This window comes from Anomalospiza imberbis, chromosome 4 (genome assembly GCF_031753505.1).
Source record: "Anomalospiza imberbis isolate Cuckoo-Finch-1a 21T00152 chromosome 4, ASM3175350v1, whole genome shotgun sequence".
In the NCBI taxonomy this organism is placed as follows: domain Eukaryota; kingdom Metazoa; phylum Chordata; class Aves; order Passeriformes; family Viduidae; genus Anomalospiza; species Anomalospiza imberbis.
In genome coordinates this window covers 34137573-34162291 of record NC_089684.1, presented here as the reverse complement: position 1 = coordinate 34162291, position 24719 = coordinate 34137573, and positions in this window count along the sequence as shown.

Genomic DNA, 24719 nt, shown 5'->3' with positions numbered 1-24719 from the left:
TCTCTATATATCTCTGGAAGCAGGGGCCCTCTCTCCATTCGGGTCTCCCACTGGATCACATCTTTCTCTGGCATCCACCCACTCCAGCGTGAGCACTTTTCCCACAGGCTGTGAGTGGATCTCTGCATCCCCCACAGACTTCGTGCATTACAGGGGGACAGTTTGTTCCACCATAGTCCTCACTACAGCTTGAGAGAATTCTCTGCTCCAGCTCTTGGAGCACCTCCTCCTCCTCTTCTTTCTTTTCCACTGACCTTGGTGCTGCCATGTTTTCTCTTACATGTCCTCACTTCCTCCTCTTCTCTGACTAGAAGAAAAACTGGTGCTTGTAGGTACCATTGCCAACAGGTTCCACTAATTCAAAGATTCTTGCAAGATCCTACAGTGCCAATGTTATAGATGAGTAATGAGATGATTGGCTCTCGCAATTAAGAGATGAATATTGGGTGTGTGTTAAGAGAAATTTTGTTGATGTATGGTTATATTGTTATAGTTTGTTGTTGGGACATTCTCTGTTCTCCCCATAGTCCCCTTTTTCCCTCTGTATTGTTGCCACCAGACAGCCTGAGTTGTCCGGGTCATGTAGAGAGAAGGTGTGTACTTGTGCCCCGTACAAAGCTTGTTCGTGGGGAGGCATGGCATGACAACACCTGACCTCCAATCAATTTGCAAGAAAGTCTCCAACAATAAACAGCAAAGAAGAGTTGTATGACAGATTTTGGGAGGCGTCAGGGTGGCCTGATGTAACTTCCCGGGATATGAAAGGCAGAGCAGCCAGAGTAGATGAGCTCGTGGCTGCTGGGTCACCTTCTCCCAGCACACGCTGTCATTTTTCCTTATTCAGTCCTTTGTTGTATTTTGTAAAGGTTTTTAATAAACCTTTTAAATTTTTAAAGGTGAGCAACGTTTCTCACAGCCAAGAAGCTGATCTTGTGTAGGTTTCATGTTGGGGAGGTGCTCATCATGCTTCCACTACTGGTCAGGCAGCCGTGCCACCGTTCCATGGGCAGTGGTAGCTGCCGTGGCACTGGTGCTATTTAACGGCTCTCCTCATGCAGGGCACCAGTAAGGCAAAGTTGTTGCCCCTGCCCTTTTGTCCGCAGTGCAGCTTGCTAAGGGCAGCTAGGCAGGCAAGGCACGCCACAGGCTGTGCCAAGATGGTGTCGGCTGCAGCCTCAGCAGATCCCCACGCCTGGAATAAAACTGTGTGTGCTCTGGTTTGATTTTCTTCTTGAATATGTCATCACAGAGGCATTACCAACCTCCCTGTTTGGGCCAGCAGCAAGTCCATCTTCAAAGCTATCAGAGATTGGCTCTGTCTGATAAGGCTGAAGCTTCTAGCAGAAGCTACCTGTGTCCTTCCCCCGTTACCAAAAAATCAGGCTGTCCCAAATCAACACACCAAGAAAAATGGAAGATGATGAAGATATCTCAGCTAGAATATTGTATCAAAACTGCAATAAAATAATTTAAAAGCTGCCTGTAAAAATGATGGATCTGTATGTCTGAGTACTCATGATTTAAAATCATAGCTATTAAACAAAAGTGCTTTTTTCTTATTAATGAGTAGCTAACTTAGGTGCCAATCCACCTTTCTGCAGGACAGAGGGTAGCAGTCAACAACTATGGGGAATAGCGTATCCCAGGGACAACAGAACATCGCAGTGATGTTGGAACACATTTTGAAAAAACACGTCAGGAAAGTTGAATCTACAGATTTGAACAGACTCTTGTTCTGGGCAAAAAACTGTGAATCATCTTGAGATAATACCAATGTTTTTGACCCTCGGACATGGGACACTTTAGGGAATGGTTTGTGGGACCAAGTTATCGATCCTGGGGGGACCCAGATCTATTCTGCCTCAATCCATGTGGTCAGTGGGCAGCGGTGAGAAAACAAGCTGCATCAGAGGTGGATGCGGATTTGAAAGAGCTCACGCTGTCCCGTGCCATGCAGCATCAGCTGGAGCCATGTCGCGATGACTGGCTGTAGCCGGGGGGGCCTACCTGGCAGCATGTTCCCTCTCTGCCTGCCCTCTGCGAGAGTGTAGCAGCGGCAGCAGAAGTGGTAGATGGTGGGGTGTGTGGGTCCCCAAGGGCAGGGCGCTGTAGTGGCAGCGGCAAGCGCATGGCAGTGAGCTCATGGCAAAGCTGTGCCGTGGTAACAAGCACATGGCACAGCCAGGGACAGTGGTGAATGCAGTGCCAGAGTCACAGCAGTTCTGGCAGAGTGAGCTCGGTTCTCTGCGTGTGGGCAGTGAGGAGACAACCCAGGGAGCCTGGCAGCACTGGCAGGCACACAGCAGTGCAGTCCTGAGCCACCTGCCTGCCATGGATTGCAGCCTCCTGCAGACTCTCCTTCCTCAGGGGGGCTGCAGCATTTGCACCAGCTTGTGCAGGGGCAGCTGTAGGCTGGGCATATCATTCCTGCAGCTGGTGCATGGAGGTCTCCTGTTTTTGTAATTCAGATCTCAGGGATTGTATTTTTTACCATATCAACTTGTGACACCCTGCCTTGTACTGATTGCTTTTTGTTATGGATGCTCCTGTAATAACTGTGATCTGTAAGTTATCCTTTCAAGCTGAAATTACACAAAACTTTTTCTTTTCTATATTGCATATTTTCAGTTCCTGTCCACAGGTAGAAACATTCCCTTGTAATTTTGATTCCCAAGGTTCTGTCTGTTTAATCACTGTCTCCATTCATGGGAAGGAGATGTGTGTTGTTACCAGTTATTGGGTATTTTGATCTGTCCCCGTGTTCATGGGGAAGATAAGCTCTTGTGAAGTCATGTTCTCTCCCAAATTTGCCCTGAATCAGGACACAACTGATATTAATAAAGCTTTGCCTGTAGGTATTTTAGGTAAACCTTCCCAGTCAAGGCTTGGGCCCTGGACAAGTCCTGGTCCTGGCTAGTTAGGGAAGTATGCCATCAGACCCAGGTGTTTCTGCACTAAAAATGTAGTCAAGTCACTTTGACTTGCTTATTTGGTCTTACAAAAAATGGATCCCCTTTGAGGTAAACTTGGAAACCTTGTCTGGAAAAGGTTTTCCAGGTTCTTGCTGTGAAATGGAGCTCCCTGCAATTGCAGACTCTGGGTGATGGTATTTAGGTAGTTGATGATACTACCTTGTTTATTTTTGTTGCGTGTGTGCTTGTTGTTTTATTAGATGTATTGTTTTACTTTTCATTGTAAGAGAAGTGCATGTTATGTTACACACACAGTTGTTAAAACAAGAAAGAGGGACTGCAGGGATGGGATACACCCTCATGAAAACCTTGTATGTTCTCAATTTTTTGAATTGCATTCATAATGACCTTACCCCCATACAATGACATTCTTGTGGATCACAGGCTTACTTAGACTCACTAAGAAACTTGAAAATAGAAAATGAGAAGGACCCTTTCTGTTGATAACCTGAGGGCAAGGATATGCTTGTGTTTCCAGAGATTTCAGTCCACAATGGGTACCTGCAAGAGTAGTCCAACCAGCCTTGGTTACTCCGATTTCATCATTAGCTTGTGGGGAAGCTGAGGGAACAAGATGAATGGAACTTGTTTGTTTGGGTGGTGGGCCAAACATGTTCTAATGTTGGGGGTGGTTTTTTTTGTGATTCTTGTTTGTATAACACAAAAAAGAAGGAGTTGTGGGAAGAGATAGGATGGAATTGAGTTACAGGCTATGGGAGTCCTCTGCAGAACACCATAACAGCACAAAGAAGCTTGTCTCTGCCTGACCTTGTGGGGAGGACATGCCACACAGCACACTCCTATGGAGAGGAGGCTGCTGGAACCTGCTAAACGCCTGAACAGCACGTGATCACCCCATACAGGGACACTGAGAAAGCATTGCTGATGTGGCAATGTGTGATTAGTCGCTTAGTGAGAATTACCATATAAGGAAATAGTGTGTCTTGAAGAAGTGTATAAAACCAGCTTGTTTCTTTGAATAAAGAATTCAGATTCCCTGCCAGTCTGAGTCCGTGCCTCGGTCGTTTGCAGGTCTCTCAGGAGTTTTGGGGTTATTCTTTTTGTCCATTTAGTTCCAAGGGGACTAAGGTGCTCATGCCAACTTTTGTGAAGGAAGAATATCAGAATTTTTTTATATCTGTGACTATTTAATTACAATCTGAGCATGGGCTTGCATTAACCACTTGCTACTCTTGCACGGTAAATAGTTTTGTGCCACGTGTTTGCCTATTAAATTTCCAATCCACTTAAAAGTAAACTCATTCTAAATCTGGTAAGGCAAATGTATGGGGTATTTGAATCACAACAATTATGCTTTTGCAAGTAGAACACACATTCTACCTGATCTTTTACTTACCAGATTTCCTGATCTGGACAAGGGTTTCAGAAATGAAGCTGCATCTATACATTGTTTTTACTGACTGTCACAAACACCAGCTTAGTGGGCCCTAATTAAGAATAAACTGATAAGGCTAAAGCAATTTTTTAAAAAAAATTCCAATAAGGCTAAAGCAATTTTATTTCTCCACCCCCCAACTCACACTTACGGTTATCTGCCGTCACAAAACAGATATCAACTGAAATACAAATATATATGTGATCCAATCTAAAAATATAATGTGTGAAATAGTAAATTACCTTCCCAAAAATTCCCTGAGGAACTTAATAAAGAACATGTATATTTTTTTGAACATGAAATGCCTTTTATTGCCTCACATCAAGGGAAAGAAAAGGCCTCCTAGGAAGGAGGAGATTTGCTACAGACAAGAAAAAATAGGTACATCTTTTCTTAGGTTACAATGTAAGATGCAACCAAAAGTATGTATTCTATCACCATCTTCATAAACTGTTAAAACAATGGGGCAGTGTTCTTTATCTCCTTCATGACTCATCCCTGATAACTCCAGGAGATATCTTCTGTTAATGGACCATCCAGTGTCACTGCATGATTGATAAAATTACATCATCCTCTTGTGAGATGCTCCTCCCAAGGGGAGGAACCAAGCATTCCTACCTGGATTTAATCTGAGATTTGCAACACCACAACTGGTTTTATCCACTGAATTCCCAGAGGAAAAGAGCTACATAACCACCATTGGACCTTCAGAGGAAAACTCCACCCTTCTACAGGATCACCACTTCCAACAGAACCACATCTGTCACTCCAGGAGGACTGCAGCCACCATTTAATCTAATCAGACTGCTACCAACACCCTGACCCACAGGGTGTCAGGTCATATTCTGATTCTGCCAGTGTTTCTGCATTATTTAATTTATTTTAATTTTCCTATTAAATTGTATTTCTGACTTGGGATCTCCCACTGGTTTGTTTGCAAACTAGTATAGTGTCTTACATGACTAATTGCTTTCATTTAGTTTTGAAATACATTCCCATTTTTATAAAGCAAGTGTAAGTAATCCTTGTACATAGATAATAAAATCTATATAGTTTAGTAAAGCAATATCTCCATATACAGGCATTTTTTAAAGTCTAAAACACACAGAAATTCAAATATTCCTCCTCACTATCTGTGTCTCTGCAGCTATGTGCCACTGTAGCAATGGTAATTCCTAAAGCAACTTAGTAAAGGTTTTTCCAAAAGGCAAGATGCCCAGGACCTGCACATCTGTTGCCAGAATGGCAGGTTTCAGAGCTGCCTGTTTACTGAGGATGGGGTTATTAAATACCAAATTGAAATGCTCTTGTAAAGTTACACTGGACCAAGCTCACACTATAATTAAGAGAGCAACAACCTCCTGAAAATTTCTGTATCCTTTGCCCTACTGCCAATGTCACTTACTTTTCACCACAAAGCCTCTTTGAAAGTTTACATAAACTCAGATTGAAGCTGCTGTTGGACTTCTGTAGGGTAGGATGCTTCCCACCAATGTGTCCCGTGAGGAACTCTGCAAACTGGCTTTGAATGTGCCAGGTTCAACATACTTGTTTTACTGAAGGTTATTTTTCCCTACTATGGATGAATAATAGATATTAAAGTAGATCACAAAAAACTATGAAAATTAAACCACATATGTCTGTTGTAAAAACAGTGTTTAAATTGCTATATAGTCTGGGTATTCTCAAGTGACATCTGCAGCTTTTTTGCCCACTGAAAGCTTTGAAACAGAAACTAAGTCTTTTAAACTGGTAACGATTTTCAAATGCCCAACAAATTGCTTTTGTGATTAATGATTAATTTGAATACTCAGGGGTAAACTCCCCAAGCACTTTGGATTAGAAAAAAGATCTTATTCTCAATACACTTGTTCTGTAATGATGTAGCTTAGAAACTTACCCTTTTGCATTCAGCAATATTCATAATTTGGCTCAAAACTGATGTGCAAACACTAATGACTTTATTAGCAATACAATTCTCTAGGAAAACTAGAAGAGTTTGATAGTTTCAGGAAAAAAAATCCTCAACACATTGAGTACCAAATTACTAAGGTTTACTTAATCATGGGCTTCAAATAAGTATGTATTGAACAGATTTATTGATTCTCAAGACATTTATTTATCACTCTATTCTTTAGCCAAAAAAGAATAGAATACATTAAAGGATTGGTTAATAGTGTTCGTACAGGAATACTTCCGGAGAATCTTCTTGTCTTTTCAGGATATACATTAACACTTGCTTGGATTATAGTAATAAATGGAATCAGCCAAGGAAAACTTCCAGTACCAAAGATGTTTGCCTCGAATGCTCATCATGGATGTGCTCTGTTGGGGCCTTGGATTGCTGTTTTGGCCTCATATAGTGTTTTAATTAACATATTTTTCTGCTTCAAGTTATTGCCTCAGCTCCAAGTTTCCAAGACTGCTCCTATGATGCAGATTCTCTTCCCACCTTCCTTTTAGAAATGAGAGACTGTTACCTCGTGGCCTTTGCTGGTAGCTCTACAGATTCACCACTAGTAATGAAACAAAACAAAACCAAAACAAACAAACAAACAAAACAAAAAAGTGAAGCGAAACCCAAACAAACAAAACACAACAAAACAAAGAAAACACCTCTCTCAGTATTCAAACATCATCTACCAATTTCACAGTTTACTTGAGGGCTTCCCAGCATTATTGGACAAATCACTGACAAACCACAAAACACCTTCATCACGTGCCCTTAAATGTTTAACTGGAAATTTAACTGAAAGCTTGTTACCATATATTCTATCTTATTTGAAAATGAAGCTCTTCAAGATCATCATCCTGTTCATGGGTCTTACAGGTGAAGCAGTCTTTTCCAACTCTAAGCCAGGCTCACACGTTACTAGTACAAAACAAAGGCTTTTCACAGATATTCCCTGTCAGGAAACAGTGACAGCAAGTATGTGCAGCTGCTTTCTCAGCAGCACTAATCAGCAAACTACAACAAGGAGAGAACATAAGGAATATTCTGGTTCTCAGCCTGAATTTTCACACTTGCTGTTCCTTACTGCTATTCATAGGCTTTGGCCAGAGACAGTTGAAAGCATGCAAAAAAAAAAAAAAAAAAGTTATACTGCTGTGAGATTTGAAGGTGTTGAATATATTGAATGTCAATGACCTGTGACTGTACTTGAAATATAGATTTTTCCATTATAATCTGAAATAAAAGGACCCATTTTTATACTAATTTCTGCCAAATAAAAAACCTAATTTATTTGGAAAAATAGCAAAACCCCTACTTACTTGTTACCCAGAAGAGAATGGTTATGGCTGAGATGTCTCAGCATATCAAGTTTTGCATGAATATTCTGGTTATCTTATCTATAGACTGCTCATTATTTAAAAACCTGATTTAAGCCCACCATGATTCTGTGCTGATTCCTAATTTTGCTACACTACCCTGCCATCAGTGTGGCTAAGCAAATAAGATGTATTTCTGCCTCTATGAAATGGATTCTAGGGATTGGTTGCAATGCATTAACTATGAAAACATTAAATACCATCAATTTTAGACACAAGATGCTACCTCCAGAGGTACCAAATCACAAGCTCCTTAGTACACTAAGGAATAATCAAATTTATGTTCTCAAGGTTTGTGAACTGAGCCATAAACTTTTAAAACAAAGAATAGTAAACTCCATACCTCTGAAAATGAACACAGTATGCTGTTCATAACATTGCAGTCAAATTACTTGGCTTGGTTTTAATCCCATTGGACAGACGAGGAGGGAGCCAAGATTGAGAGAGAGAATAGCTGAGGTGGTTATTTACTTCATGAAGATTTCATTGCAAAAAAGAAATTGAAGGAAGGGTCACGGGTATCTTTTACACTTGAGCACTTACATCATCTTCTTGGACCTTGAAGTCTAAGAAAGCTAAAGTGGTTTCTGCAAGCATGCAGGAAGTTCTGAAAGCATGTCTCATTGTTTATCTTGTTATGATCTCTGCCTAGTGATGGGACTCCTATATATACAAGCTGCTAAACCTACAGATGGTGAAGGATATCCCTGGCAAGCTCACCCTAAGCTTTCTTGATGGGGAGTAGTTGGCAGGATAAAAATAAAATTTGATGGAAGTAAGACAAAAACTGTGACAAGAAATTTGCCTTCTATGAAAGCACAAGCTAGCAACAGCTATCTCATGAACTGATGTCCTACACACAGTTATGTATCTACACCAAAAGGTATAAAAAGTAACTCACTGCCTACCTAAAAGGAGCACCAGACCTCCTCAACAGATGGGATCCTGGCTGGGAACACCTGACAAACTCCAGTTCCAGAGGTGCAGATCATCTTTAAGTTAGACTTTTCCATTAATGGAAGCAGTTTGGTCACAAATCACATATTTATAGATGTATACAAGTAAATGTTCATCAGTAAATACTTCCGAATTGGAATTTTGTAATAACTTTTAATGTACATATATTTACTTTATTCGTGCCATAAGTATACTTGCTTTCCTAGTGGTAATTTTGTGGTGACTTAAGCTGTTTGTACATATATAATTGGGTTTTATATATATAAAAAGTCACTATATAACTTCATGGTCTTCACATGACCATGTTGGCTGGTTAAGCCTAATAGGTCACCACTGATCCCTTCCTACTACTTCCTGCTTGATCTTAAATCATACTCAGCTATTAAAACTTTGCTAACAATCACATACAAACAGCAGACATCAAATGAAGCTGAGATTTAAAACTACAACCAAAATCTGCTCGGAGCTCTGCATCTTCAGTGCTCAGTCCTACAGATTTCAAATTCAAATGACCTTTGATGGGCTTTCCCATGAACAAGGAAGGAAGATCTGGTCTTTATTTGATCTACTTCCAATTTCTTTTAATTAACCTTTAGATAGGTCAGAGTCATCCCTTCATTTCTGCAGTCGAGTGTAGCAGTCAGAAAAGCAACCTGCTCTATCAGACAAATATCACCATTACCTTTCTAGAGAACAGTGTGGATCCTGGATCTCTAACTCAGAATTATCCATTTGATTCATGGATCATGGAAGTTACCCAGGTCTGCTGTTTATCTTTGGTGTGCTATCCCCCACAAATGGCTGTGTATGGTGTAACATGTAACGACAGTGCATCCCACCTCACAGGTACTGTGACCTAATAATCTTCCCTTTATGACGATTTTAAAGTGTCTTCAAATAAATATTTGCTGGGAAAAAATTACAGTGAGAAATAGTAAAGCAAAAACTGAGGAAATATTTTAATATTTTTTTCTTCGCTCCAGTAAATGTTAATCAAAAAGACTTCCACTGGTTAGGGGAGATGATTCTACCCCTCATTTCTGTTGGGACTCCACCTAGAGCACTGTGTCCAGCTCATTGAAAAAAGCTGGCGAGAGAATTGGTAGGTGCCCCATCTCTGGAAGCATTCACAGTCAGGTTGGACAGCCCTCTGCACAATCTGTTCTAGAGGAAAATGTCCCTGCTCACTGCAAGCACGTTGACCTTTAAAGGTCCCTTCCAACCAAAAATCTTCAATGATTCAAATGTGAATCAACTCTTCAGTTTGTATAGTTAAATTCATTACTCTTCTGACTTCATGCCAAATGTTTCATCTGATGCTAGCTTGGTTCAGAGGAAAACTTCAGGTCAGCAAGCAATGACTTCAACAGAACAGCCCATCTGCTTCAGATTAGGTGTGACATAAAGAGCTCGCAGGATCAAAGCCAAAACAGCCACATAGGTAAGGTCCATAATGGAATAATTACCTTGTCCTCCTGGCCCAGGGAACATTTACCAGCTTACATTATAAAGTTATGATCTAATTAATCTAGAATTTAGCATATGTTTGTTATGAAATTACCTTTTTTTTTTTTTTTTTGAAAGAATGTTGAGCTCCAGTAATATATAACAGACTTGTAGAATGGGGAGAGAAATCCTACTTACACAGACCTCCTACAGCCAGTTCTGACTCCAAGGAGCACAGAGTTTCATGTGGATTCTTCGATATCAAATTGCTTTTGCAGGCTTGGAGTAACTGACTCTGCTACTTCTACTTTTCTATGTTCATCTTAAAGACTTTTCCTTTTATGCTCATTCACTAACAGCATCTTGGAAATGCTTTTTACATGCACTTTTCTCTCATGCATGTTTTTTGGTTTTCAGTGGTTTTGCTCCACATCCTGTGCTTTCATAACTTTGGATTCATTGCTTATGTGATAAAATTCCCAAAATAGCCTTGGAGAGCTTAAAACAGCTTCCTCACCTCCCATTATGTTCCCTTCCTCCAACATCTGGTACTTCACAATTCAACAAACCTATTTCATCCAGCCCCAGAGGCAAAAATAATGCTTTTACAGGAAGGGATCTGAAATCCAGGCACAAAATTGTGCATATCCATAGCAGCTTGAAGGAAGGACTTGTCTCACCTAAGTGGAAAACCAGCACGAAGTTCTGGCATTCTTATTCCAAATTAACCCTTTATCCACATTCCTGGCTCTTCTTTTAATTTTCTGTTTTACATATTGCCTGTTTGTATTTAAAACCCAGTAACAAGAAAAGTAAACACTGGCATGTTATCCTTTCAGCACTCTGGATATTTGCACTGGCATTACATGTACATGTACCTTAAAACAGAAAAAAATTATGACACCTGAAAATATAGGAGATCTTACTGAACCTTCTGAACCTACACTGACAGAATCTCTTGAGTTACTAAAAAGATATATAATCTAGGGAGATTTATTCCAGCACAGTTACAACACTGCATAATACACAAGTGTGGATGACATGCAGAAAACTTCCTTTCATGAGACAGAGAAAAAAGTGATCATACTGCTTTTTGTGGTACTGGCATACATGACACACAGAGAGACAATATTGCGGGAGGAGGTGGCATGTCCCACTGGCTTTTTCACAGAATTATAGGTTGCTAAGGGGTTGGAATAGGTCTTAAAGACCATGTAGCTCCAACCTCTCTGCTGTGGGCAGGGACACTTCTCACTAGACCAGGTTGCTCAGATTCCCAACCAAACTGGCCTTGAACACTGCCAGGGATGGGGCATCCCCAGCCTCTCTGGACAACCTGTGCCAGTGCCTCACCATCCTCACAGTAAAGAATTTCTGCCTAATATCCAGCAAAAATCTCCCCTCTTTCAATTTGTACCCATTATTACCTGTCCTATCACTACAGTTCCTGATGAAGAATTCCTCTCCAGCTTCCCTGTAACCCCTTCAATATACTGGAAAGTTGCTACGAGGTCTCCATGCAACCTTCTCTTCTCCAGGCTGAACAGCCCCAGCTTTCACAGCCTGCAGGTGAAAGGAGGGGAGGTGCTCCAGTTCTCTTAGCAAATTGTAGGCCTCCTCCTCCAACAGTTCTGTGTCCTTATGCTGAGGACACCAGAACTATAGGCAGCATTCCCGTGGGGTGTCATAAGTGCATAGCAGAGGGGAAGAATGACCTGCTTTAGCCTGCTGGCCATTTAATTTTATTTACTTTCATTTGTAACCATCTGAGAGACTGAAATAACTCCAAAGGCAGGATCTGAAATGGAATGTCCCACTTGGAGCCTGGAGTTGTGTAATATAAATAGTAAAGTGGGGGAAAAGGTGTAAAATAAAAGACCTGGATTAAACTTCTCACATGAGAAACAACACATTACCCATTGAATATGAAAGAGTCAAAGTGTACACCAACATACTGAATTTCTACACACCCACCCCCACTTCAGCATTCTCACTGGAAGTTGTTAAACATTACTGCCTGATTATCAGACTGGAGAACTGTCAGTGCAAATGCATAGACTGATAATATTTCAATCTGTCTACTTGGCTCAAAAGAAAATATTAAAAAAAAAAAAAAAAAGGTAAGCAGCTTTAGTGGAAAAAGACACTGGTGATATTCAGGCTAAATCATGATTTTTCCTGGTACCAGGACAGGACAGAGAATGAGGAGGAAAGGGGAAGAGAGGGAAAAAGGGAAGGGGGGAAGGGGGGGAGGGGGTAAAGAGGAAAGGGGGGAAGGAGGGAAAGGGAAAGGGAAAGGGAAAGGGGGCAAGGAAAGGAAAGGCAAGGCAGGAAGGGAAGGGAAGGGAAGGGAAGGGAAGGGAAGGGAAGGGAAGGGAAGGGAAGGGAAGGGAAGGGAAGGGAAGGGAAGGGAAGGGAAGGGAAGGGAAGGGAAGGGAAGGGAAGGGAAGGGAAGGGAAGGGAAGGGAAGGGAAGGGAAGGGAAGGGAAGGGAAGGGAAGGGAAGGGAAGGGAAGGGAAGGGAAGGGAAGGGAAGGGAAGGGAAGGGAAGGGAAGGGAAGGGAAGGGAAGGGAAGGGAAGGGAAGGGAAGGGAAGGGAAGGGAAGGGAAGGGAAGGGAAGGGAAGGGAAGGGAAGGGAAGGGAAGGGAAGGGAAGGGAAGGGAAGGGAAGGGAAGGGAAGGGAAGGGAAGGGAAGGGAAGGGAAGGGAAGGAAAGGAAAGGAAAGGAAAGGAAAGGAAAGGAAAGGAAAGGAAAGGAAAGGAAAGGAAAGGAAAGGAAAGGAAAGGAAAGGAAAGGAAAGGAAAGGAAAGGAAAGGAAAGGAAAGGAAAGGCACCAAGGAAAAAAGTCTGAAAATAGGAATTGGAAATAGTTTCTTACTGTGTCACTGCATTGGAAAAGTTGTTGCATAGTGGATGCCCACTGCCATCTACAGACAGAGAGCAGTGCTCAGAGACTCAGCCCAGGGAGAGGAACTGGTGAACCCAAGATGTGCCCATTCCCATACAGGAGCCACTCAGCAACATTTAAGTTTACCAGCTCAGCTTTCATAAACCTATACAGGTTCTAAAATTGTCTGTGACAAAAGCAGCAAGGAAAACAAAAAACAGCAATAGTAATGCACTTGATGTGTCTACCCGCAGCAACAGTACAGAAGAAAATCATATCCTCTTAAAATGCATTCTAGATTGAAAAACAAAGGCAGTTACTATAAATACATGTACCACAATTGTGATTACTTTTGGTGAAAATTGACAGAAGCATATCCAACCTCACTGGGGAGACAGAGACAAGGATTTTACGTGGAGGCAGCTGAAAAGATAAACTAATCACCTGTGTTAACAGTAACATGTGATGGCACTGATACTTTCCCTGTAAGTATAAGCTTTCCTTTCTACAGCAACATTTAATGTATCTGCATGTAACACAGCCAGCATACATGTAGAATATTCCTATCATCATCTCTTCAAAACACCTCTTCAAAATACCTTCAATAACATTATCACATTCCATGAAATACTTAGTTTGTGAGAGTTTATGATGAATTAAGAAAGTCCTAATTTTCAAATGAAACAAAATGAAAACACCACTTGTAGAAGAACATGATTTAGAATTCTACCTCCAGATGAACATAAAGGCTTTGAAAAGTTAACAGAAAGCACAATTTCAAAACAAAAGTTTCCCCAGTTAGGAATAAAACTGTGCTGAAGTTTAAGACAAACTTTCCTAACATTTTTTAATGAGCATTTCAAACACTCTTTGCAGAATATGCCTTTACTGGTATGTGTAAGGTTTTTTTTTTTTCTTTCCCCCAAAAAGTGACAGGCGGTGTTTAAATTTTCATTTCATTAGGTTAAAATATGTGACTTTAATGAGATTTTCCTGAGATCAGAGAAATAGAGGCAAAAACATTGAATAGAAACTGTGTAGAGCCTTTAAAATAGCACAGTTATTGTCAAGATCTTACAGAAAAAACATTTAAATGAAGTGGATATCAGGAATATTACACATATTGAAATAAACATATTTACACATACTTTTTTAAGACTGGTGAAACCTTTATCTTAATTTTATTTGAAAGAAAGATCAAACTTTTTTTTTTTTAAACTCAATGGGATTATTAAAAAGTAGTTGAAGATCTACCTCCTTGGAATATCAAATTTAATGAACACATCTGGTAGTCATTTTCATTCATTGTCAACTTCATACCATCGAAAACATGGGTTACCACATTATCCACAGGACTGGAATGCCACAGATATGCAATAAATCCTGGCTTCTTGAAAGCATTCTACCTCCTCCACAAAAGATGAAGACTGCTGTGTTTGTGTAGTAATAGCATAAGAAAAGTTATGTCCAGATCTGAGACTGCCACAGTTGTCCTTCCTAAACCATTATAAGGTGCAACCTCTCAGCCACAAATTAGCCTAGCAAGGCTGCATGTTGATGAACACTTTCATATTTAAATAGTGGTAGCTATATTACTCATATCACATTTCTCCAAATAGGTTAATAAAGTAATTTTTACACCATTTTCAAAATAATAATAATTCTAAATAATTCACTTCCCATGCTCTTGGCTCCTGCATATAAAAAGGAGGCCCTCCAAAAAGCCTTAGCACAAGCAGAGAATGAATGAATATGTATAATTGAATTTGCATGCAGAATGTGCCTGCAGCCAAAGAAAAATCCAGAAAGCATTGAGTAACTTTATGCACACACTCATAGCTTCCACAGCATCCAGTTCAACAGATTAAAAAAGAGAAGAAGTTATAGGATAATTTTTTCCTGGGTCAACAGTGCTGTATTATATGGAAGAAGTCTGAAAGCACATCAATCTTCTCTCATATGTTTCTACTTACTGTCTTTAATGTGTAACAAAACTGTCAAATTATTTTGCCTTTTGTGAATTCTCTACCTTTCCTGTCAAGCAGTAAATCCTAAAAATATTTCAAAATATACTCTATTTATCTCTGTTCCTCTTTAAACTTTACAGAAGTATGGAGAAACACTTATGAATCACCTTTAATGAGACGCAGAGCATTATAAGTGTATGCATACATGTCAACTGCATCAGCCTCATTAAGTTTAAAAATATTTCTTTCTGTTGAAGAAAATTAAAATTATGAGGTTACCTGATGGAAGACTTTAAACTGAAGCATGATAATTAATGTGGAGGTGGCTCCTTGCTAAACTTTTTATGCTGTTCCTGGAATCTAAAACACTGACTCTCAATTATGGACAAAGCATATATTCAGTGTGTATTAATGCAAGGCAACATTGCAAAGGTTGCAATTTCCTCATCCCTTGCTTCTGCTTGTCCAGATAACCTGGAAGACTTTTTCCTTTTTTTTTTTTTTCTTTTTTATTTCCTTTTTTTTTTTTTTTTTTTAAATTTTTATATTTATTTATTTAAAGCCCCCAGACTGACATTTTGGGAAAGCACTATACACTGCCAGCCAACCTTACCATTTTATTAATGTCATTTTTCGGCATCAAACTTGTTGGCTATTCTGCAGTCCTTTGTGGGAGGAGGTCTTAGAAGAGATCTACCGGGATTACCATGGGAAACTACTGTGGTGTAGGGGCATGGTTATAAGATTCCTGCCGTTCCCTATGTCCATCATTTGGTGTACCCTCCCCAGTTAATGTCAGTTAAGCAATGGTACTATCCCAGGTTCTGTAAAGTTCTTTGTTCTAAGTTCTGTTATTGGTTCCCTCCTTGTAACCACTCCTTCCCTTATCTCCCATTGGTTTGTGCTATCCCTATCCCTCCCACAAGATCTTACCCCATTGGAGGTATGTACCCCGACCCCACCTCCTCTCTCTCGGATATAACCCCTATCCCCTCCTTTGGGGGGGTCTCCGAGGGCTCTGGTCACCCAGACCTCGGAGTCCAGGCACTCAGGGTAGCTCCCCTCTCAAGAGGTTGTCTCCCTTTGCTCCTTTTACCTTTTCCTGCCTTTTCCTGCCTTGAATAAACCTCTGAGAACTGCAGCGCTCCGTGTGCCGACCCGTCTATTTGTTGGATTCGAGGTTTAGTCATCTGGGGCTCCTGCAGACCTGCGACCGGCGGGCTTCCCCGCGGGACCTAGGTCCGGGACGCCACAGTCCTTCACAGAGGAACTGTCAAATCCAATTTCTTTTGTCACACAAAATACTTCTTTTAGTCTTTCCTTGTCCAGAATAATCAAAGAAAAGATCATGTAATATACTGGCTTTTTGAGGCTTAGGTTGTCTTTCTTTTGTCTTTTCAAAGTCAAATAAAGGCTGTGAGCTGAAATAAAGTTCATGACCCAGCAAATATGATGTGCACTGATCTTTAAACAGAAAGACAACTCTGACACAATTACCCTGGTTATCAAGTGATTTTGTAGTAGATCACATTCATTAAGTACCTCACATATATATAAAGTAGTTAATCAAAAATTCACACTTTTTTTTGCTTGTTCTTGCTGTATAACCATTTCCTCAAGAATTCCCTTAGCTCTTCGTTCATTTTTCTTCAGTTTTCTAGATATAAAGCATTAACTAGAAAACACCCTTCTAAAAAAACATTTCCCTGAGGTGCAAAATAGAAAGTACCAAACTCTCCGCTGCTAATCCAAGTTAACATTGCTTAGCCAGAACCTGAGATTAACAAAAATAAACTGTGAAATTACTTTATTTGTAAAAAATTTATATGTAATAGATTATTAGGTTATCATAGTATGATTTACTCATGGCCTTAAAAAAAACATTTTAACTGAACTCTGTAATAGAAGCCAGTTCAGAATGACAAGTTCACATAAGGGTTGAAGGAACTCTGGCCAAAAAAAATTTAAAACAACATTATAATTTCTAAGCAAGAACAATTCCAAACAAAGACTTCAGGGTAAAAAACATGCCACACAGTAGAGGCAAGGAAAATGGCATTTCAAGTGCTACCTGTTGCTAAAGATTGGGGTAGAAAAATTCAAAAAATTTTTTGTTGAAATTGTGAAGGGCTTTCATTTCAAAACTCACTTCTTCATAATAATGATTTATTTTATGTATCAGGATTGATGAATAGGTTTTTTTTATCCTAAATTTATTAATTCATTTAGAAGAGAGGTAAAATAGTCGTGAAAATACACTATTCTGCAAAAAGACAAGTTAGTGTTTCAGCACAGACAAAGAGAAGGCTTTCTACCTTCTGGAATACAGTGTCCTAAATTGTTTCATTCAACACAGTCACAAATTTCTAGCTGATTCTAGATGAACTGTGAAAGCCTCCAGACCACAGCAGCCCTCATAGACATCATAAAGTGCTTCTAATGCAATATAGAGCTTGAATTAGGCAGAGGCATTCCGGTCCTGGCCTGCAGCATCCCCAAGGAATAATACTCTGTGTTGTTATCACTTCACTGGTGCCTTTTCCCCAGCTACTTGGCTCCTGTGCAGGAAGAAGTTCTTCTTCCAGGCTAATCTGCCATGGGATGTAATGAAAATCCATGCCATTTTGGTCCTTGGGGAAGAGGAGAACTTTTCAACATAGGGTTTTAAAAGACATTAAAGGGAGTGGGCAGCTTGCTTTACGTTTTTTTTAAATATCACTTGTTTTAGAAACTTCAGTTTTCTTACAGCAGAAAAAGAAAAGTTATGCTGACTCTACTTTGCCCCTTTTTAGTTGTACATTTCCATTCTGCCAGATTTCTTATTTTCTAGACCTTTTTTCCTGTCTCCTTGACTTTACCTTCTTCCTAATCTGATTACAGTGACTCATGCCAACAGCAGAAGAAAGCACATCATACTAAAATAAAAGTTCATTGTTTTGCCAAGGAATTTAGGTTGGAAATTTGGATTCCTATGACTGTGAAAACTTGATACCAGAGAACATCGTCTGTAGTAGGAATAGATGTTGAACTCTAGGCCCTCTGTGTCTAGAAGGAAGAATATAGGAGACAGAAGGGACATGCTTGAAAGACAGAGATGGGAAAGACAGTATAGTGGTCTATAGCCTCTTCCTTTTCATAGTTTCTATCTTGAAACCATTTCAAGTTCCTGCTGTTTATAATACATTCAGAACACATTTAGAACACATTCATGGATAGCCTTCCAAACATAGGTTCTGGTAGTAACATAGTATTATTTACTACTTTACTACAGAAAATTACAGAACATGAAGTTATTGTTGCATAAATTGTTGTTGGTAGTATCACTCCAAAGGATTCTGCCTGCCAACTGAATGAAGATGAGACAGCATTTCTCTATCAACTGATATAGCACATTAGCAGTATTTCATCAGTATTTATCACCAACCCACATTTCAGGACATTTCACATCAGACAGGCATCATACAAATTGACATGAGCACCTTCACTTCTGTGCATAATCAGTCCTTAACAACAGAGAGGCAGTTCTAATGGTGCCCAGCAAATTCCTGATGCAGGAACTACAGATGTGAGAAAAATGACAGTGACTTAAAGGCTGTTGCTGCACTTCTGTATGAAGAATGTTTATTATACAAAAGGTTTTTAAAATGTGGAATTTGGTTTTGAACAGAAACTACTAGGTATATATTCTCTTGGCTTTAAGAGTTTCTTGCTTTATTCAATGTAGAGAAAAGACTGAAAACACATAAAGTTATCCATAGTTTGCTTAGTTTTTACCAAATAACAGGAAGATAAAACCTATACTGCAGCAATAAGGTGATCTAACATATGTCACACAGATAAAACACCTGTGCAAATTTCACTGGTGGTTCAGCTGTTGGTATTTTTCCTACCTGTCCAAATATATAACCTTAATATTAACAAATGGTTGTATGACCTCCAGCTAAGCCCAGGACCTCAAATGAATGAGGATGCAAGGAAATGTTTTGCCTTACTCCGCACAATGGGAAGACTAACAAAATCTGATAATAACATGTTTACATAGTTAGGAATCACAAGTCACATGCACAAGCCCCTCTTGCTTTTTACTGTTCCCAGAATCTGTTCTCTATTGATTCTAGTGCTGCATGAAAGAAAAGGAGCTCAAGATATAGAGGGTCAGTGACAGTAAAAGAGTATAATCTGATTATAAAGTGCTATGTAAAGTAATAGCCAGCCCAATTCATAAAATTTGTGAGAATAGCTTAAGAAACACTCTAGCACTAGAATGTGTATGGAAAAAATAGTAGGCCATTCTGTAGCTAGACAGCTCTATACTTTCCCTCTGTCTGGATTTTTCTGTTGTCAGGTTGATTAATGGAATATCTTCATATTAATCTGCTTTTGGATATCTTAAATCTCAGAAAGTCCAATTCTTGTTCTTGGCACCAAGATTTCCAGTAGATTTCTTCTACCATGTCAGAATGACAGATAAGTTCCTACAGCCAACCTTGTAAAGGGCTCATGATTGTTTTCTGACTCATGTACTCACCCTGGAGGTCCTCTGTACAAAGGCCTCCAGAGTTTTGGGTCATTTTAAAATCTGTGTTGAGTAAAGATGTCATTTTTCTACTCAAGGAAGTTTTGGAGTAGTGTTCAAGGCTACATTCTGAATTTTATATAATTTTATATTATCTAGAAGTATTCTAGAATTACTCTAGAATTATCTAGAATTACTCTAGAAGTAATTGCAGTAAACCCTAAGTAGGTCAATCCAGCATACACTTGAGGTATTTTATTTATGTGGTTGGCTGTCCTATGTTGAAAAGCCACAAAGTTATTTATGAGGTGGTTCTATCATTTTTCTTGAGAAAGTTCCAAGCTCTCACTGGCAACAAAGCAACATTATCAGTACATATTTTTAATTCAGTTGCAAAATGCTGCTGGTTTGAAGCTCATGTACAATAATCACTTTCACTTTTTAAAGAGAGAATTTTGGGGAAAAAAAAGTACCGCTGAAATCCCTTACATAAGGTCAAAATAAACTAATTCTTACACTCACTATGCACTTTTTTCTGCAACAGTGAGCTCAATCAGGCTCCAGTGTAGCTGTATTGGTAATGATGCTTTATTATAATTGTCATGAGTTCTGCACTGAATGAGTGAATTTGTGAGTAAGCACGAGGTGGCAGATTGATCAAACACCTAGGAGAGATCCTGCCTCTGCTCCACACTGTGCCATCATTCATACTTCAAAGTTTGTGACACTGGCTCACAAATTTGGAGGCAGGAGGAAGAAGGGAAGAGGATATTTGTGATCTTTTATTTGAGTTTGAGGACACGAGAGGGGATCCTTAGTAGGAAATGTTCCATATTCTTTGCCATCATGATTGGCTTTCCCAGTCTTCAACTAGAATCTGATACAAACAAAAAATTTAAACCATGCAGCTATTCCAAGCAATCAGATCACAAGTAATCCAACACAGAAGCATAAAATGGGGTGAAATTAGGTAACTACTAAAAAAGTTTATATTAATTGCAAGCAAGACATTTTATAAATTAAAGCTTGAATTTCCTGGTCAGCTCCACACGTGTCTAGAAATTACTACTACATTTAAACCCCATTTACTGCCTAAGATCCATGCAAAGCAACTTAAGGTACCTGTTGATTATACACAGAACCAATGACATTATTATACAAGTGTAGACGTCGATTTTCTGTAAATAAATAATAAGTAAATGTATTTACAAAACTATTTCTCATTTTTATCCCATCTCAGAAAGGTCATCTGCTTTGCCAGATACCAGAGATATTTGTGAAAGTTCTCCTTCCTTCTAGAGCAAAGGAAGGCTTTTCCTTCCATTCCAGTCAATACCAGCTACTGGGCTCTTTTCCTGGAAGCATTATTGCACAGTACAAATTTGTAATTTCATACATAATGAAAGGCACTTCTCTCCAGCTGAGATCAGAAAAGTTCCTCAGAAAACAATCCGGTTAAAATCACATAGTATTCCTTCCTGGTTTTCTGAACTGTCCAACACCTTTCAGCCCATGCAATTAAAATTCTTGATAGTATAGTAAGGAGCTCAGAATAGGCCTCTATACCATATATTTACCAAATGTTTTAGTTCAATCAATCTCTTAAAGCTATCTATATGCTTCAACATGATTAACTAATTGTTTGTTTTGAGAAGATAATAAGTTTACCTCTTAAATATTGTTTGGGGTTTTTTTATTTTTTTTCAGCAACGGTCTCCAATCAAAAGCTATAGCAAGTAAAAGTGTACCAACCCAAACAGAGCCCCCCAAGAAGGATGCATCCGTCTGGACCCCTTCCTGTAAGGAAAGTTTGAGGCTGTCAGTAGTACCAGGGGTTGGTGCAAAAGACACCTGCCTGCTGTGCAAACAGGTGAAGGATCTCATCTGTCTGGTGGCTGAGCTTGAGGAGGAAGTAGAAAGACTAAGGAGTATTAGGGAAAGTGAAAGGGAAATAGACTGGTGGAGTTTCGACCTTCCATCCCTGAGAGAAGCCCACCAGAAGTCAGAGGACTCCCATGCCTCCTACCATCAGGCAGAAGGAGGAGACCTAGTAGATGAAAGGGGAGGGAAAATGGATCACTACTTGGGGAGTTAATAAAAATTCCTCCCAACCCCCATCACCTACCCAGGTGCTACTTCTGAATAGGTATGAGGCCCTGGATCCAGAGGGTCAGCCAGATGACAGTGAAGAAAATAATTCGCCTGGAGAGCCTCCCAGTCACACGCTGTCTATCAGACTATCTCTAGTATTAAAAAAAAGGAAGGGTAGTTGTAGTAGGTGACTCCCTTTTGAGGACAACAGAGGGCCCCATATGTCGACTGAACCCATCCCACAGGGAGGTCTGCTGCCTCCCTGGGGCCTGGGTAAGGCATGTCACCAGGAGACTCCCTGGGCTGATTCATTATTACCTACTGCTGATACTCCGGGCTGGCTGTGATGAGATTGAAAAGAAGAGCACCAGGGCTATTAAAGGGCTCGGGTTGATTGGTTGATGGATGGGGTGGGAGCACAGGTGGTGTTCTCCTCAGTCCCTTCAGTGGCAGGGACAAATGATGAAAGGAGCAGGCAAACATGCATTATCAACAGTTTAAGGGCTGGTGCCATCAGCAGAATTTTGGGTTCTTTGATCAGCACCGGGCCTGCTGGAACCAGATGGGCTCCTTCTATCTATCGAGGGCAGAAGGATTCTAGACCATGAATTGGTGGGACTGATTAAAAGGGCTTTAAACTAGGTTCAAAGGGGAAAGAAGATGCAACTGGGCTCTCCAGAAAAAGCCCAAGGGTGGTAAAAGCCAGAGTCAGGGGTGAAATCAGCAGCCCAGCTGAGGTGCATGTACACTAATGCACAGAGCATGGGTAACAAACAAGAGGAGCTGGGGGCCATGGTACAACAGGAGAGCTGTGATATAATTGCCATCATGGAAATGTGGTGGGATGACTCACATGGCTGGAGCACTGCACTGGATGGCTACTAGCTCTTCAGAAGAGACAGGAGAGAGAGAAGAGGTGGAGGGGTGACTGTATATTAGGGAAGCTCTCAATACCATGGAAATTGAGATTAATAATGATAAGGTCAAGTTCCTACAGGTAAGAATCAGGGTGAAGGCCAACAAGGCTGACATCCTGGTGGGAGTCTGTTATCATCCACCCAACCAGGTTAAGAGCTGGATGATTTATTCTATAAGCAGCTGGAGAATATTTCAGGATCACCAGCCCTTGTTCTTGTAGGTGACTTTAGCCTGCCAGATATCTCCTGGGAACTCAACACAGCAGAGAAGAAGTAGTCTAGGTGGTTTTTAGAGTGTATGGATGACATTTCTCTTCACAGCTGGTGAGTGAGCCTACCAGGAGGACTACACTAGACCTGCTGTTTGCAAACAAAGAAGGGCTGGTGGGAGATGTGGTGGTTGAAGGCCGTCTGGAGCACAGTGATCATGAAATTATAGAGTTTTCAATATTTGGTGAAACCAGGAGGGGCACCAATACAAATTCCACTCCAGACTTCCAGAGGGACGACTTTGGCCTATTCAAGAGATTTATTTGGAGAGTTTCTTGGGAAGCAGCCCTTAAAAACAAGAGTCCAGGAAGGATGGGCACATTTCAAAACAGAAATCTTGAAGGCATAGGGCCAGACTGTCTCCATGTGCCGGAAGATGAGCCGACAAGGAAAACGACCAGCCTGGATGGGCAAGGATCAAAGAACAAAGGAAAAAAAAGAGGGTGTATCACACCCAGAGGGTGGGAGGACAGAGGGTCATGTATCTTAAGAAATGCTTAAGGGAGTTGCTAGGTAATGTAGGAAAAAAATCAGAGATACAAAAGCCCAGTTAGAACTCAATCTGGCCACTTCTGTGAAGGACAATAAATAATATTTTATTAACACATTAATGGCAAAAGGAAGGGCAAGGACAGCCTCCATTCTCTCTGTTAGATGTGGGAGAGAATTTAATAATTAAAGATGAGGAAAAGGCTGAGGTACTTAACACCTTCTTTGCCTCAATGTTCAGCAGAAGGACAGGTTGTCCTCAGGACAACTGTCCTCCTGGGCTTGTAGATGGGGTCAGGGAGCCGAATGGCCCCCCTGTTATCCAGGAGGAAGCAGTCAGAGAACTGCTGAGCCACTTAGATGCTCATAGCTCTGTGGGACTGGATGGGATCCATCCCAGGGTGCTGAGGGAGCTGGCACAAGCTAGTCTCCATCATTTACCATCAGTCCTGGCTCACTGGGGAGGTCCCAGATGACTGGAAGCTGCCCAGGGTGATGCCCATCCACAAGAGTGGCTGGAAGGAGGATCCAGGAAATTACAGGCCTGTCTGCCTTGCCTCAGTGCCCAGCAAAATCATGGAACAGATCATCCTGAGAGCAATCAAACCGCAGACCTACAGACTGGCCAAGGGATCAGACCCAGCCAGCATGGACCTAGGAGGGGCAGGTACTGCCTGGCCAACCTGATCTCCTTTGATGACCAGGTGACCGGCCTGGTGGGTTCAGGGAAGGCTGTGGATGTTGTCTACCTGGACTTCAGCAAAGCCTTTGACACTGTCTCCCACAGCACACTCCTGGAAAAGCTGGCAGCCCATGGCCTGGACAGGAGCACTCTTTGTTGGGTTAAGAACTGGCTGGATGGCCGGGCCCAGAGAGTGAGTGGTGGTGAGCGGTGCTGCATCCAGCTGGGGCCAGTCACCAGTGGTGTTCCCCAGGGCTCTGTGCTGGGGCCTTAGGGATCAGTGCTGTTTAATACTTTCACTGATGATCTAGACAAGGGGATTGAGTCCACCATGAGTAGATTTGCAGATGACACCGAGCTGGGACTGAGTGTCGATCTGTTGCAGGATAAGAGGGCTCTTCAGAGAGACCTGGAGATGCTGGATAGATGGGGGTGAGTCCAACAACATGAAGTTTAACAACACCAAGTGCTGAGTCCTGCCCTTTGGCCACAACAACCCCTACAGCGCTACAGGCTGGGGACAGAATGGCTGGACAGTGCTCAGGTGGAAAGGGACCTGGGGGTACTGGCTGACAGCTGACTGAACATGAGCCAGCAGTGTGCCCTGGTGGCCAAGAAGGCCAATGGCATCCTGGCCTGTATCAGGAATGTATGGCCAACAGGACCAGGGGGATCATTCTCCCCCTGTACTTGGTACTGATGAGGCTGCACCTTGAGTGCTGTGTCCAGTTCTGGGCCCGTCAGTTTAGGAAGGACATTGAGATTCTTGAACATGTCCAGAGGAGGACAACAAGGCTGG